The following is a 16101-nucleotide window of genomic DNA, read 5'->3' on the forward strand; positions in this document are numbered from 1 at the left end:
TCTCTTCAATGCACGAGTAAAAATGGCGGCAACGCGCAGCTCTTTATATGGAATCCGAATCTCGCGAGAATCCGACAGCGGGATGATGACATTTTCCCTTGTTCAGGTTTTCCGAGTCAGGCGGGAACAACCGAGCCTGCCTCGGACCAGTGTAAACCACGTGGAGTTCGTGGGGAATTCGGTTCTCGGAGAACCGAACCCGCTCCTCTCTACCTTATACCCATCAATTTTTTTTATTTTCAATCTAAGCCCCTGCAGTTTTCTGTAAGCATCTGCTTTGCTATGATGATCAACAAGTCACAAGGGCAAACACTCAGGGCTTGAGGCGTAGATCTTAGGACCAGCTGCTACAAGCATGGCAGAGGTGTCACTATCACTGGTGACACCCAGAGAGGTGGCGAGGGAGATTGTAATGCAGTGCGCGCAGATAAGCAGCGCAATGGTAAAAAGGAGGCATGGTTTGATAGGTAGGGGCGTGGCCTGGTGGCCTGAATCTACATTTTGTTGCTCCGGGTGTCCCGGGGGTTGGGGGCTGCACCGGGGACTAGTGTGTGAGCGGTGCTGGCTCCTGCACAGTGACAGGGCATGGCCACTAGAGATGTGCACCAGAAATTTTTCGGGTTTTGTGTTTTGGTTTTGGGTTCGGTTCCGCGGCCGTGTTTTGGGTTCGAACGCGTTTTGGCTAAACCTCACCGAATTTTTTTTGTCGGATTCGGGTGTGTTTTGGATTCGGGTGTTTTTTTCAAAAAAACCCTAAAAAACAGCTTAAATCATAAAATTTGGGAGTCATTTTGATCCCAAAGTATTATTAACCTCAATAACCATAATTTCCACTCATTTTCAGTCTATTCTTAACACCTCACACCTCACAATATTATTTTTAGTCCTAAAATTTGCACCGAGGTCGCTGGATGACTAAGCTCAGCGACCCAAGTGGCCGATACAAACACCTGGCCCATCTAGGAGTGGCACTGCAGTGTCACGCAGGATGGCCCTTCCAAAAAACACTCCCCAAACAGCACATGACGCAAAGAAAAAAAGAGGCGCAATGAGGTAGCTGTGTGACTAAGCTCAGCGACCCAAGTGGCCAACACAAACACCTGGCCCATCTAGGAGTGGCACTGCAGTGTCACGCAGGATGGCCCTTCCAAAAACACTCCCCAAACAGCACATGACGCAAAGAAAAAAAGAGGCGCAATGAGGTAGCTGTGTGACTAAGCTCAGCGACCCAAGTGGCCGACACAAACACCTTGCCCATCTAGGAGTGGCACTGCAGTGTCACGCAGGATGGCCCTTCCAAAAAACACTCCCCAAACAGCACATGACGCAAAGAAAAAAAGAGGCGCAATGAGGTAGCTGTGTGACTAAACTCAGCGACCCAAGTGGCCGACACAAACACCTGGCCCATCTAGGAGTGTCACTGCAGTGTCACGCAGGATGGCCCTTCCAAAAAACACTCCCCAAACAGCACATGACGCAAAGAAAAAAAGAGGCGCAATGAGGTAGCTGCGTGACTAAGCTCAGCGACCCTAATGGCCGACACAAACACCTGGCCCATCTAGGAGTGGCACTGCAGTGTCACGCAGGATGGCCCTTCCAAAAAACACTCCCCAAACAGCACATGACGCAAAGAAAAATGAAAGAAAAAAGAGGTGCAAGATGGAATTGTCCTTGGGCCCTCCCACCCACCCTTATGTTGTATAAACAGGACATGCACACTTTAACCAACCCATCATTTCAGTGACAGGGTCTGCCACACGACTGTGACTGATATGACGGGTTGGTTTGGACCCCCACCAAAAAAGAAGCAATTAATCTCTCCTTGCACAAACTGGCTCTACAGAGGCAAGATGTCCACCTCATCATCATCCTCCGATTCATCACCGTGTACATCCCCCTCCTCACAGATTATCAATTCGTCCCCACTGGAATCCACCATCTCAGCTCCCTGTGTACTTTGTGGAGGCAATTGCTGCTGGTCAATGTCTCCACGGAGCAATTGATTATAATTCATTTTAATGAACATCATCTTCTCCACATTTTCTGGAAGTAACCTCGTACGCCGATTGCTGACAAGGTGAGCGGCGGCACTAAACACTCTTTCGGAGTACACACTTGTGGGAGGGCAATTTAGGTAGAATAAAGCCAGTTTGTGCAAGGGCCTCCAAATTGCCTCTTTTTCCTGCCAGTATACGTACTGACTGTCTGACGTGCCTACTTGGATGCGGTCACTCATATAATCCTCCACCATTCTTTCAATGGTGAGAGAATCATATGCAGTGACAGTAGACGACATGTCCGTAATCGTTGGCAGGTCCTTCAGTCCGGACCAGATGTCAGCATCAGCAGTCGCTCCAGACTGCCCTGCATCACCGCCAGCGGGTGGGCTCGGAATTCTGAGCCTTTTCCTCGCACCCCCAATTGCGGGAGAATGTGAAGGAGGAGATGTTGACCGATCAAGTTCTACTTGACTTGATAATTTTCTCACCAGCAGGTCTTTGAACCCCTGCAGACTTGTGTCTGCCGGAAAGAGAGATACAACGTAGGTTTTAAATCTAGGATCGAGCACGGTGGCCAAAATGTAGTGCTCTGATTTCAACAGATTGACCACCCGTGAATCCTGGTTAAGCGAATGAAGGGCTCCATCCACAAGTCCCACATGCCTAGCGGAATCGCTCTGTCTTAGCTCCTCCTTCAATGTCTCCAGCTTCTTCTGCAAAAGCCTGATGACGGGAATGACCTGACTCAGGCTGGCAGTGTCTGAACTGACTTCACGTGTGGCAAGTTCAAAAGGTTTCAGAACCTTGCACAACGTTGAAATCATTCTCCACTGCGCTTGAGACAGGTGCATTCCACCTCCTATATCGTGGTCAGATGTATAGGCTTGAATGGCCTTTTGCTGCTCCTCCATCCTCTGAAGCATATAGAGGGTTGAATTCCACCTCGTTACCACTTCTTGCTTCAGATGATGGCAGGGCAGGTTCAGGCGTTTTTGGTGTTGCTCCAGTCTTCTGTACGTGGTGCCTGTACGCAGAAAGTGTCCCGCAATTCTTCTGGCCACCGACAGCATCTCTTGCACGCCCCTGTCGTTTTTTAAATAATTCTGCACCACCAAATTCAAGGTATGTGCAAAACATGGGACGTGCTGGAATTTGCCCAGATATAATGCACGCACAATATTGCTGGCGTTGTCCGATGCCACAAATCCACAGGAGAGTCCAATTGGGGTAAGCCATTCTGCGATGATCTTCCTCAGTTGCGGTAAGAGGTTTTCAGCTGTGTGCGTATTCTGGAAAGCGGTGATACAAAGCGTAGCCTGCCTAGGAAAGAGTTGGCGTTTGCGAGATGCTGCTACTGGTGCCGCTGCTGCTGTTCTTGCGGCGGGAGTCAATACATCTACCCAGTGGGCTGTCACAGTCATATAGTCCTGAGTCTGCCCTGCCCCACTTGTCCACATGTCCGTGGTTAAGTGGACATTGGGTACAACTGCATTTTTTAGGACACTGGTGAGTCTTTTTCTGAGGTCTGTGTACATTTTCGGTATCGCCTGCCTAGAGAAATGGAACCTAGATGGTATTTGGTACCGGGGACACAGTACCTCAATCAAGTCTATAGTTGGCTCTGAAGTAATGATGGATACCGGAACCACGTTTCTCACCGCCCAGGATGCCAAGGCCTCAGTTATCTGGGATGACCATCGACTCCCAGCAGCAACAACAGCAGCGCCAGCAGCAGTAGGCGTTACACTCAAGGATGCATCGGAGGAATCCCAGGCAGGAGAGAACTCGTCAGAATTGCCAGTGACATGGCCTGCAGGACTATTGGCATTCCTGGGGAAGGAGGAAATTGACACTGAGGGAGTTGGTGGGGTGGTTTGCGTGAGCTTGGTTACAAGAGGAAGGGATTTACTGGTTAGTGGACTGCTTCCGCTGTCACCCAAAGTTTTTGAACTTGTCACTGACTTATGATGAATGCGCTGCAGGTGACGTATAAGGGAGGATGTTCCCGAGGTGGTTAACGTCCTTACCCCTACTTATTACAGCTTGACAAAGGCAACACACGGCTTGACACCTGTTGTTCGCATTTCTGTTGAAATACTTCCACACCGAAGAGCTGATTTTTTTGGTATTTTCACCAGGCATGTCAATGGCCATATTCCTCCCACGGACAACAGGTGTCTCTCCGGGTGCCTGACTTAAACAAACCACCTCACCATCAGAATCCTCCTTGTCAATTTCCTCCCCAGCGCCAGCAACACCCATATCCTCCTCATCCTGGTGTACTTCAACACTGACATCTTCAATCTGACTATCAGGAACTGGACTGTGGGTGCTCCTTCCAGCACTTGCAGGGGGTGTTGGGAAGGTCAGGCATCGCAACCGACACAATTGGACTCTCCTTGTGGATTTGTGATTTTGAAGAACGCACAGTTCTTTGCTGTGCTTTTGCCAGCTTAAGTCTTTTAATTTTTCTAGCGAGAGGCTGAGTGCTTCCATCCTCATGTGAAGCTGAACCACTAGCCATGAACATAGGCCAGGGCCTCAGCCGTTCCTTGCCACTCCGTGTGGTAAACGGCATATTGGCAAGTTTACGCTTCTCCTCCGACGATTTTTATTTAGATTTTTGAGTCCTTTTTTTACTGATCTTTTGTGTTTTGGATTTTACATGCTCTGTACTATGACATTGGGCATCGGCCTTGGCAGACGACGTTGATGGAATTTCACCTTCTCGGCCATGACTAGTGGCAGCAGCTTCAGCACGAGGTGGAAGTGGATCTTGATCTTTCCCTATTTTTGGAACCTCAACATTTTTGTTCTCCATATTTTAATAGGCACAACTAAAAGGCACCTCAGGTAAACAATGGAGATGGATGGATACTAGTATACTTATGGATGACGAGTGACTGACGACACAGAGGTAGCTACAGCCGTGGACTACCGTACTGCGTCTGCTAGTATAGAGATGATAATTAATGATATAAAAAAAAAATATATATAACTACTGTAGGTATATATAATATAATGACGGACCTGGTGGACACTGTCAGCAGACTGCTAAACTACTAGTATGAAGAAGATAGAAAAAAAACCCCACCACAGGTAGGTAGGTATACAATTATGGACGAGCACTGACGACACAGAGATAGCCACAGCCGTGGCCTACCATACTGCGTCTGCTAGTATAGAGATGATAATTAATGATATAAAAAAAATATATATAACTACTGTAGGTATATATAATATAATGACGGACCTGGTGGACACTGTCAGCAGACTGCTAAACTACTAGTATGAAGAAGATAGAAAAAAAACTCCACCACAGGTAGGTATACAATTATGGACGAGTGACGACACAGAGGTAGGTACAGCCGTGGACTACCGTACTGCGTCTGCTAGTATAGATAATATACTAAATATATTACTACTGTAGGTATATAATATAATGACGGACCTGGTGGACACTGTCAGCAGACTCCTAAACTACTAGTATGAAGAAGATAGAAAAAAAACCCCCACCACAGGTAGGTAGGTATACAATTATGGACGAGCACTGACGACACAGAGATAGCCACAGCCGTGGCCTACCGTACTGCGTCTGCTAGCATAGATAATATACTAAATATATTACTACTGTAGGTATATAATATAATGACGGACCTGGTGGACACTGTCAGCAGACTCCTAAACTACTAGTATGAAGAAGATAGAAAAAAAAAACCCCACCACAGGTTGGTATACAATTATGGACGAGTGACGACACAGAGGTAGGTACAGCTGTGGACTACCGTACTGCGTCTGCTAGTATAGATAATATACTAAATATATTACTACTGTAGGTATATAATATAATTACGGACCTGGTGGACACTGTCAGCAGACTCCTAAACTACTAGTATGAAGAAGATAGAAAAAAAACCCACCACAGTTAGGTATACAATTATGGACGAGTGACGACACAGAGGTAGGTACAGCCATGGACTACCGTACTGCGTCTGCTAGTATAGATAATATACTAAATATATTACTACTGTAGGTATATAATATAATGACGGACCTGGTGGACACTGTCAGCAGACTCCTAAACTACTAGTATGAAGAAGATAGAAAAAAACCCCACCACAGGTAGGTATACAATTATGGACGAGCACTGACGACACAGAGATAGCCACAGCCGTGGACTACCGTACTGCGTCTGCTAGTATAGATAATATAATAAATATATTACTACTGTAGGTATATAATATAATGATGGACCTGGTGGACACTGTCAGCAGACTCCTAAACTACTAGTATGAAGAAGATAGAAAAAAAAAACCCACCACAGGTAGGTAGGTATACAATTATGGACGAGCACTGACGACACAGAGATAGCCACAGCCGTGGACTACCGTACTGCGTCTGCTAATATAGAGATGATAAAGATGATAGAGATGAAAAAAAAAATATAACACTACTGCAGGTAAATATTTATATAATATAATGTATGACGGACCTGCTGGACACTGTCAGCAGAATGCGTTTATAGAATAAAAAAAAAAAACACCACAGGAGTGTTTAACTTTTTCAGGCAGACAATATACTGGTGGTCACACTGGCAGCAAAAGTGTGCACTGTACTCCTGCTATAACTGCTCCCCAGTCTCCCCCACAATTAAGCTGTGTGAGCAGTGAGCACTCAGCACAGTCAGATATACATAGATGATATATCATGCAGCACACTGAGGCTGAGCACAGATATGGTATGTGTATCGTTTTTTTTCAGGCAGAGAACGGATTATAAATAATAAAACTGGTGGTCACTATCAGCAAAACTCTGCACTACTGAGTACTCCTGACAAGTTCAACTGCTCCCCAAATTAGTAGTAAATCAAATGTCACTCGTCTCTATCTTCTAATCTAAACGGAGAGGACCCCAGCCACGTCCTCTCCCTATCAATCTCAATGCACGTGTGAAAATGGCGGCAACGCGCGGCTCCTTATATAGAATCCGAGTCTCGTGAGAATCCGACAGCGGGATGATGACGTTCGGGCGCGCTCGGGTTAACCGAGCAAGGCGGGAGGATCCGAGTCTGCTCGGACCCGTGCAAAAAAGGGTGAAGTTCGGGCGGGTTCGGATTCCGAGGAACCGAACCCGCTCATCTCTAATGGCCACCCAGCATGACGCCTCCCTTCTTGACCATGCTGTAATTGCAGTCGCACTGCAGTTCAGCGTGATCATAAAAAATGGTGTAGCCTCCTGCTGGTACAGACTGTATGTGCGCGCAGGAAGCCGCCACCATTTTTGTGATCACAGCGGCTGAATGTGATGTCATACAGCTGCTGTGACCACGCCCCCTGTGTCTCCTCCATTGCAGACCCCATTTTGAAGCCTTGCCCCCGCACCGCTCCATCCCTGACTTGGAAATGGAGTGTTGCTGACCCCCCTCTCCCCCCCCCTGCCCCGATTGACAGGCAGAGGCGATCGCATTCTCTGCGGGGTGCCGCAGAAAATGCAGGCACATGCGTATGCTCTTAGCAATTTTTGCAGTTGGATAGCTTATTGTGATTGCAATCCAAACTGAATCAGGCCCCATTACCTATCACAATGTGCTGCGGGCAGTACAAAATTGGTTTAATATAGGAGAAAAACCCCCAGACCTGTGCTCCTTAACTGTACCTGGTTTCTAGTGGAGCGGCTGCCCAGTAATCAGTGTCCACACCAGTGCGCACACGGTCCACCCCCTACGGCCATGCTCCCCTTCATCAGCGGCCTCGTGATCCGGAAGGGCGGTGTGTGTGTGACTGACCTTAGGAAGAAACCGGAGCCTCCGCTGCAGTGACCCAGCAACCAGGGCACGGGAGTATACAGCGCCGCTGGGAGTGATGAAGCTGCAGTAAAGATGTCTATTAGACCTAGCCTGCTGCAGCCCTTGTAGATTCTCATAAAACAAGTTCTTCTTTTCTTGTCAAAATTAATAGCTAAGAATAGGCTGCCTGAGGCAGGCCCCTGTTAAGTGGCCTGCTACTGAAGGCACCAACTACAAACTGAGCTCCCTGTTCATGGAAGCGGGGTTATAGAGGAGGATGCGCTGAGCATCTTGGGAACAGTCAAAAGCTTTGAGCCGGTTGGTGCCTCAGATCAAGATCCTACTCTACACCCCAATGTGAATCCTTGTGGGGTCCAGTGTACCCCACAGAAGAAATTAATGTGTCACACCCATTGGCAGCAACCTTAGAATAGCTGCTGACGGGCACAATTGAGAAAGGAAGGGGGGGGGGACATTTGAATCCAGCACATAGATGCAATTCAAATATGTAATTTGTACCTTCCTATTTTAAAATATAATGGATGAACCTCACCCTGTGAGAACAATCTTCATGATCAAGAGATCTCATATGCAAAATAAGTATGAGTTGGGATAGGGCTGGGGAGGGTGGCTGCTCGGGCAGCCCCTCCCCCGTCAAGTTAAGGAGATTCAACTGAGGAAGCACAAGGGAACTCTCGTCTGGGGACAACAACTGCAGGGAGACCACATCTTTTCAGATGAACATGGGAGGGCGGAAGGCTGCCTAATACTGAAGCACCATCAAATACCAAACCATATGCAACAACTAGTACAAGCATTCCTGGGGGAAGGTCTGCAGCAGACGGATTTGCATACGGTGATGTCATCCAAGCAGTGGGCCAAAGTTGGCTGGAACCCTCATCTGCATATAAAAAGAGAAAAGGGGCATGCAGGGCATGGCGGCCTTTTGCAGTGCTTGGATGACCCCTAGTTCGCATTAAACAACCCCACCCTCCTTTGGTGTGGGGCTCATGTTGGCTATGCCCCAGCCCCTGAAGCATTCAAGCTGATTTCTTGCAGCAGCTGGGCACTGTAACAGCTCCAGAGCTGCTCTGTAAGGCAACTAAAAGGGTGTGGGCCCTGCAGCACTACCTGTAGTTCGCATTGTGCGTTGGAAGGCACAAAGTAAGCAGACGGGAGAAGTCAGGATAGTGCGCAAGGGCATAGAAGGGAGCGGCTCCAGAAAAGAGAAGTGGAAACAGACAGCAAACTAGGCTGGAGAGAGACCTGAGACAAAGAGATCTGAATTATACGAGAGCCGACCAGGGGAAACACAAATTATGCAATCAAGTTTCCCACATTTGGGGAAATTGCAGGAGCAGCACACCCAGAGTGCAATGGGTGAGCCTTGCCCTGGGAGAAGCACCTTCATGATCATAGTATCTCACCTGGCAGGTAAGTAGGAGTTGGGCTAGAGCTGGGGAGGGTCACTGCTCGGGCACCCCCCTGTCAAGTGAAGGAGATCCAACTGAGGCAGCACAAGGGAACTCTCGAAAGAAGAACAAGGCTAGAGGAATATCTGAGACAAAGAAATCTGACTTTTACCAGAGCTGACCAGAGGAAAGCACAAACACAGTCCCCCACTACCACAAATAATGCAGTCGAGTTTCCCACATTTGGGGAAATCACAGGGGTCAGCATACCCAGAATGCAATGAATGAACCTCACCCTGGGAGAACAATCTTCATGACCATGGTAATAAGTATGATTTGGGATAGGGCTGGGGAGGGCCGCTGCTCAGGCACATCTCTGTCAAGTAAAGGAGATTCAACTGAGGCAGCACAAGGGAACTCTCATCTGGGGACAACAACTGCAGGGAGAACACATATTTTCAGATGAACATGGGAGGGCAGAAGGCTGCCTAATACTGAAGCACCCCCAAACAACAAACCAAATGCAACAACTAGTAAAAGCATTCCTGGGTGAAGGTCTGCAGAAGACGGATTTGCATACGGTGATGTCATCCAAGCAGTGGGCCAAAGTTGGCTGGAACCCTCATCTGCATATGAAAAGAGAAAAGGGTTATGCAGGGCATGGCGGCCTTTTGCGGTGCTTGGATGACCCCTAGTTCACATTAAACACCTCCACCCTCCTTCGGTGTGGGGCTCATGTTGGCTATGCCCCAGCCCCTGAAGCATTCAAGCTGATTTCTTGCCGCAGCTGGGCACTGTAACAGCTCCAGAGTTGCTCTGTAAGGCATGTAAAACACAGTCCCCCACTACAACCAGGAAACATTAACGCCACTGCATCCTTGCTGCTTTCTCATGTGGAAGTCTATTTAATGTGAAAACAAGGTGATATCTAATTAGCACACAGAAAAGAAAATTAAGTGAATTTTTGAAAGAAAACAATACTGTTAATATACTATTAAAACAAATTAAAATGGTAAAAGTTATTGTACTTTAAGTAAAAATAAAAGAGCAAAAATATCAATCCCAGTTTTGGATTACTTTAATTAACAAAAAAAATGCATATAGCAGAGGATAGTTTCAATCTGTCTACCTCTGGGTTATGGGCCCAGCATGCTTCCATTGCAGTACTCTGCTGCACATGTAAGTGCAAGAGATCCTGAAGCACTCACTCATCATGGGAAAGTACCAATGTGTTTCTTCATTGGTTGATGGCAGAAACATCTTACAAAAACACTCCAGATTATTGACTTTTTAAAGTTTTTCTAGGAAACGTTCTAGATGATTGTTTATTAGCCTTTGTCTGGATTTTTCTGCCAGCATATTTCTTTTTCTCTGCAACCCACTGCTAAATTGTGCTTCCTAGCTGTTTTTATAAAATCACTGAATCAAATTTAACTCTGATTACATCAGAGAAGGCCAGGTACCCTACACCATAACAGGGGGTTTGAAATTTTGACTTGTCTACTTAAAGATCACCAAAATCTGATAACAAGGTCAATTAAGTCCCTGGGTGGGATTGAACCACCAACCTTTTGGTTAATAGCCTTACACACTAACTGATTGCGCCACAGCGACACTTTGCAAAAGTCCATACTGACAAAGGCTAATAAGCATTCATCTAGAACGATTCCTAGAAACATTTTAAAAAGTCAATAATGTGGAGAGTTTTTGTAAGATGTTTCTTCCATCAACCAATGAAGAAACACATTGGTACTTTCCCATGATGAGTGAGTGCTTCAGGATCTTTTGCACTTACATGTGCAGCAGAGTACTGTAATGGAAGCATGCTGGGTCCATAACCCAGAGGTAGGCAGATTGAAACTATCCTCTGCTATATGCATTTTTTTTGTTAATTAAAGTAATCCAAAACTGGGATTGATATTTTTGCTCTTTTATTTTTACTTAAAGTACAATAACTTTTACCATTTTAATTTGTTTTAATAGTATATTGACAGTATTGTTTTCTTTCAAAAATCCAATTAATTTTCTTTACCCGATTATTAAAATGGTAATTGACAAAAACAAACTACATTGTCACCAGAAGAGCAATACAAAATGTACAAGTGATATATTAAAATCATCTTTCCAGCTTGAATTTCAATGATGCATTGGGGCAACGATTCACCCTTAAATAAAGATTTTCTTAATTCCTTACCTGTGTGCTAATTAGATATCACCTTGTTTTCACATTAAACAGACTTCCACATGAGAAAACAGCAAAGATGCAGTGGCGTTAATGTTTCCTGGTGTCAACCTGTATTATTTCCGTAGATAATGAAATGAGGATGCATCTTGCTGCCTTTCCAATGAAGCAAGTTTAATTTAGTAATAGGTGAAAAACCATCCCTACAAAGATGTTAATCAGATACTTGGCTTTGTGGACACTTTTCAGAGAACAAATTTGTAATCATAAAAATAAAGCCAGAAAATGAAGAGCTGTTTAATCACTCAATTGGATTTTTCTGCCAGCATTTTTCTTTTTCTCTGCAACCCACTGCTAAATTGTGCTTCCAAGCTGTTTTTTTATAAAATCACTTAATCAAATCTAACTCTGATTACATCAGAGAAGGCCAGGTACCCTACACCATAAGAGGGGGTTTGCAATTTTGACTTGTCTACTTAAATATCACCAAAATCTGATCACAAGGTCAATTACGTCCCTGGGTGGGATTGAACCACCAACCTTTTGATAAATAGCTGAACACACTAACCGACTGTGCCACAGAGACACTTTGCAAAAAGCACATACTGACAAAGACTAATAAGCATTCATCTAGAACGTTTCCTAGAAAAACTTTAAAAAGTCAATAATCTGGAGAGTTTATGTAAGATGTTTCTTCCAGCAACCAATGAAGAAACACATTGGTACTTTCGCATGATGAGTGAGTGCTTCAGGATCTCTTGCACTTACATGTGCAGCAGAGTACTGCAATGGAAGCATGCTGGGCCCATAACCCAGAGGTAGGCAGATTGAAACTATCCTTTGCTATATGAATTTTTTTTTTGTTCATTAAAGTAATCCAAAACTGGGATTGATATTTTAGCTTTTATTTTTACTTAAAGTACAATAACTTTTACCATTTTAATTTGTTTTAATAGTATATTGACAGTATAGTTTTCTTTCAAAAATCCACTTAATTTTCTTTACCCTATTATTAAAATGGTAATTGACAAAAACAAACTACATTGTCACCATAAGAGCAATACAAAATGTACAAGTGATATATTAAAATCATCTTTCCAGCTTGAATTTCAATGATGCATTGGGGCAACGATTTTGTGAGAAACATCTTCGCCCTTAAATAAAGATTTTCTTAATTCCTTACCTGTGTGCTAATTAGATATCACCTTGTTTTCACATTAAACAGACTTCCACATGAGAAAGCAGCAAGGATGCAGTGGCGTTAATGTTTCCTGGTGTCAACCTGTATTATTTCAGTAGATATTGAAATGAGGATGCATCTTGCTGCCTTTCCAATGAAGCAAGTTTAATTTAGTAATAGGTGAAAAACCATCCCTACAAATATGTTAATCAGATACTTGGCTTTGTGGACACTTTTCAGAGAACAAATTAGTTAGCATAAAAATAAAGCCAGAAAATGAACAGCTGTTTAATCACTCAATTGGATTTTTCTGCCAGCATATTTCTTTCTCTCTGCAACCCACTGCCAAATTGTGCTTCCTAGCTGTTTTTATAAAATAACTGAATCAAATCTAACTCTGATTACATCAGAGAAGGCCAGGTACCCTACACCATATCAGGGGGTTTGAAATTTTGACTTGTCTACTTAAAGATCACCAAAATCTGATAACAAGGTCAATTAAGTCCCTGGGTGGGATTGAACAACCAACCTTTTGGTTAATAGCCTTACACACTAACTGATTGCGCCACAGCTACACTTTGCAAAAGTACATACTGACAAAGGCTAATAAGCATTCATCTAGAACGATTCCTAGAAACATTTTAAAAAGTCAATAATGTGGAGAGTTTTTGTAAGATGTTTCTTCCATCAACCAATGAAGAAACACATTGGTACTTTCCCATGATAAGTGAGTGCTTCAGGACCTCTTGCACTTACATGTGCAGCAGAGTACTGTAATGGAAGCATGCTGGGTCCATAACCCAGAGGTAGGCAGATTGAAACTATCCTCTGCTATATGCATTTTTTTTTTGTTAATTAAAGTAATCCAAAACTGGGATTGATATTTTTGCTCTTTTATTTTTACTTAAAGTACAATAACTTTTACCATTTTAATTTGTTTTAATAGTATATTGACAGTATTGTTTTCTTTCAAAAATCCACTTAATTTTCTTTACCCGATTATTAAAATGGTAATTGACAAAAACAAACTACATTGTCACCAGAAGAGCAATACAAAATGTACAAGTGATATATTAAAATCATCTTTCCAGCTTGAATTTCAATGATGCATTGGGGCAACGATTTTGTGAGAAACATCTTCACCCTTAAATAAAGATTTTCTTAATTCCTTACCTGTGTGCTAATTAGATATCACCTTGTTTTCACATTAAACAGACTTCCACATGCGAAAGCAGCAAGGATGCAGTGGCGTTAATGTTTCCTGGTGTCAACCTGTATTATTTCAGTAGACATTGAAATGAAGATGCATCTTGCTGCCTTTCCAATGAAGCAAGTTTAATTTAGTAATAGGTGAAAAACCATCCCTACAAAGGTGTTAATCAGAGACTTGGCTTTGTGGACACTTTTCAGAGAACAAATTTGTTAGTATAAAAGTAAAGCCAGAAAATGAAGAGCTGTTTAATCACTCAATTGGATTTTTCTGCCAGCATATTTCTTTTTCTCTGCAACCCACTGCTAAATTGTTCTTCCTAGCTGTTTTAATAAAATCACTGAATCAAATCTAACTCTGATTACATTAGAGAAGGCCAGGTACCCTACACCATAACAGGGGGTTTGAAATTTTGACTTGTCTACTTAAAGATCACCAAAATCTGATAACAAGGTCAATTAAGTCCCTGGGTGGGATTGAACCACCAACCTTTTGGTTAATAGCCTTACACACTAACTGATTGCGCCACAGCGACACTTTGCAAAAGTACTTACTGACAAAGGCTAATAAGCATTCATCTAGAATGATTCCTAGAAACATTTTAAAAAGTCAATAATGTGGAGAGTTTTTGTAAGATGTTTCTTCCATCAACCAATGAAGAAACACATTGGTACTTTCCCATGATGAGTGAGTGCTTCAGGATCTCTTGCACTTACATGTGCAGCAGAGTACTGTAATGGAAGCATGCTGGGTCCATAACCCAGAGGTAGGCAGATTGAAACTATCCTCTGCTATATGCATTTTTTTTGTTAATTAAAGTAATCCAAAACTGGGATTGATATTTTTGCTCTTTTATTTTTACTTAAAGTACAATAACTTTTACCATTTTAATTTGTTTTAATAGTATATTGACAGTATTGTTTTCTTTCAAAAATCCAATTAATTTTCTTTACCCGATTATTAAAATGGTAATTGACAAAAACAAACTACATTGTCACCAGAAGAGCAATACAAAATGTACAAGTGATATATTAAAATCATCTTTCCAGCTTGAATTTCAATGATGCATTGGGGCAACGATTTTGTGAGAAACATCTTCACCCTTAAATAAAGATTTTCTTAATTCCTTACCTGTGTGCTAATTAGATATCACCTTGTTTTCACATTAAACAGACTTCCACATGAGAAAGCAGCAAGGATGCAGTGGCGTTAATGTTTCCTGGTGTCAACCTGTATTATTTCAGTAGATATTGAAATGAGGATGCATCTTGCTGCCTTTCCAATGAAGCAAGTTTAATTTAGTAATAGGTGAAAAACCATCCCTACAAATATGTTAATCAGATACTTGGCTTTGTGGACACTTTTCAGAGAACAAATTCGTTAGCATAAAAATAAAGCCAGAAAATGAAGAGCTGTTTAATCACTCAATTGGATTTTTCTGCCAGCATATTTCTTTTTCTCTGCAACCCACTGCTAAATTGTGCTTCCTGGCTGTTTTTATAAAATCACTGAATCAAATCTAACTCTGATTACATCAGAGAAGGCCAGGTACCCTACACCATAACAGGGGGTTTGAAATTTTGACTTGTCTACTTAAAGATCACCAAAATCTGATAACAAGGTCAATTATGTCCCTGGGTGGGATTGAACCACCAACCCTTTGGTTAATAACCAAACACACTAACCGATTGCGCCACAGAGACACTTTGCGAAAGTCCATACTGACAAAGGCTAATAAGCATTCATCTAGAACGTTTCCTAGTAAAACTTTAAAAAGTCAATAATCTGGAGAGTTTTTGTAAGATGTTTCTTCCATCAACCAACGAAGAAACACATTGGTACTTTCCCATGATGAGTGAGTGCTTCAGGATCTCTTGCACTTACATGTGCAGCAGAGTACTGTAATGAAAGCATGCTGGGTTCATAACCCAGAGGTAGGCAGATTGAAACTATCCTTTGCTATATGCATTTTTTTTTGTTAATTAAAGTAATCCAAAACTGGGATTGATATTTTTGCTCTTTTATTTTTACTTAAAGTACAATAACTTTTACCATTTTAATTTGTTTTAATAGTATATTGACAGTATTGTTTTCTTTCAAAAATCCACTTAATTTTCATTACCCTATTATTAAAATGGTAATTGACAAAAACAAACTACATTGTCACCAGAAGAGCAATACAAAATGTACAAGTGATATATTAAAATCATCTTTCCAGCTTGAATTTCAATGATGCATTGGGGCAACAATTTTGTGAGAAACATCTTCACCCTTAAATAAAGATTTTCTTAATTCCTTACCTGTGTGCTAATTAGATATCACCTTGTTTTCA

General features: G+C 42.8%; 2 non-coding genes and 1 pseudogene across 2 annotated transcripts; all 3 read right to left on the reverse strand.

Moving 5' to 3' along the window:
* Positions 1 to 9064: 9064 nt before the first annotated feature.
* Positions 9065 to 9227, reverse strand: LOC134982882 (U1 spliceosomal RNA). Its single transcript, XR_010191514.1, has one exon. It is a non-coding gene; the product is annotated as a U1 spliceosomal RNA (small nuclear RNA).
* Positions 9228 to 9379: 152 nt separating this feature from the next.
* Positions 9380 to 9530, reverse strand: LOC134982318 (U1 spliceosomal RNA; annotated as a pseudogene).
* Positions 9531 to 15398: 5868 nt separating this feature from the next.
* TRNAN-AUU (transfer RNA asparagine (anticodon AUU)) lies at positions 15399 to 15472 on the reverse strand. Its single transcript has one exon. It is a non-coding gene; the product is annotated as a tRNA-Asn (tRNA).
* Positions 15473 to 16101: the final 629 nt, after the last annotated feature.

Source organism: Pseudophryne corroboree, assembly GCF_028390025.1.
Source record: "Pseudophryne corroboree isolate aPseCor3 chromosome 12 unlocalized genomic scaffold, aPseCor3.hap2 SUPER_12_unloc_1, whole genome shotgun sequence".
NCBI lineage: Eukaryota > Metazoa > Chordata > Amphibia > Anura > Myobatrachidae > Pseudophryne > Pseudophryne corroboree.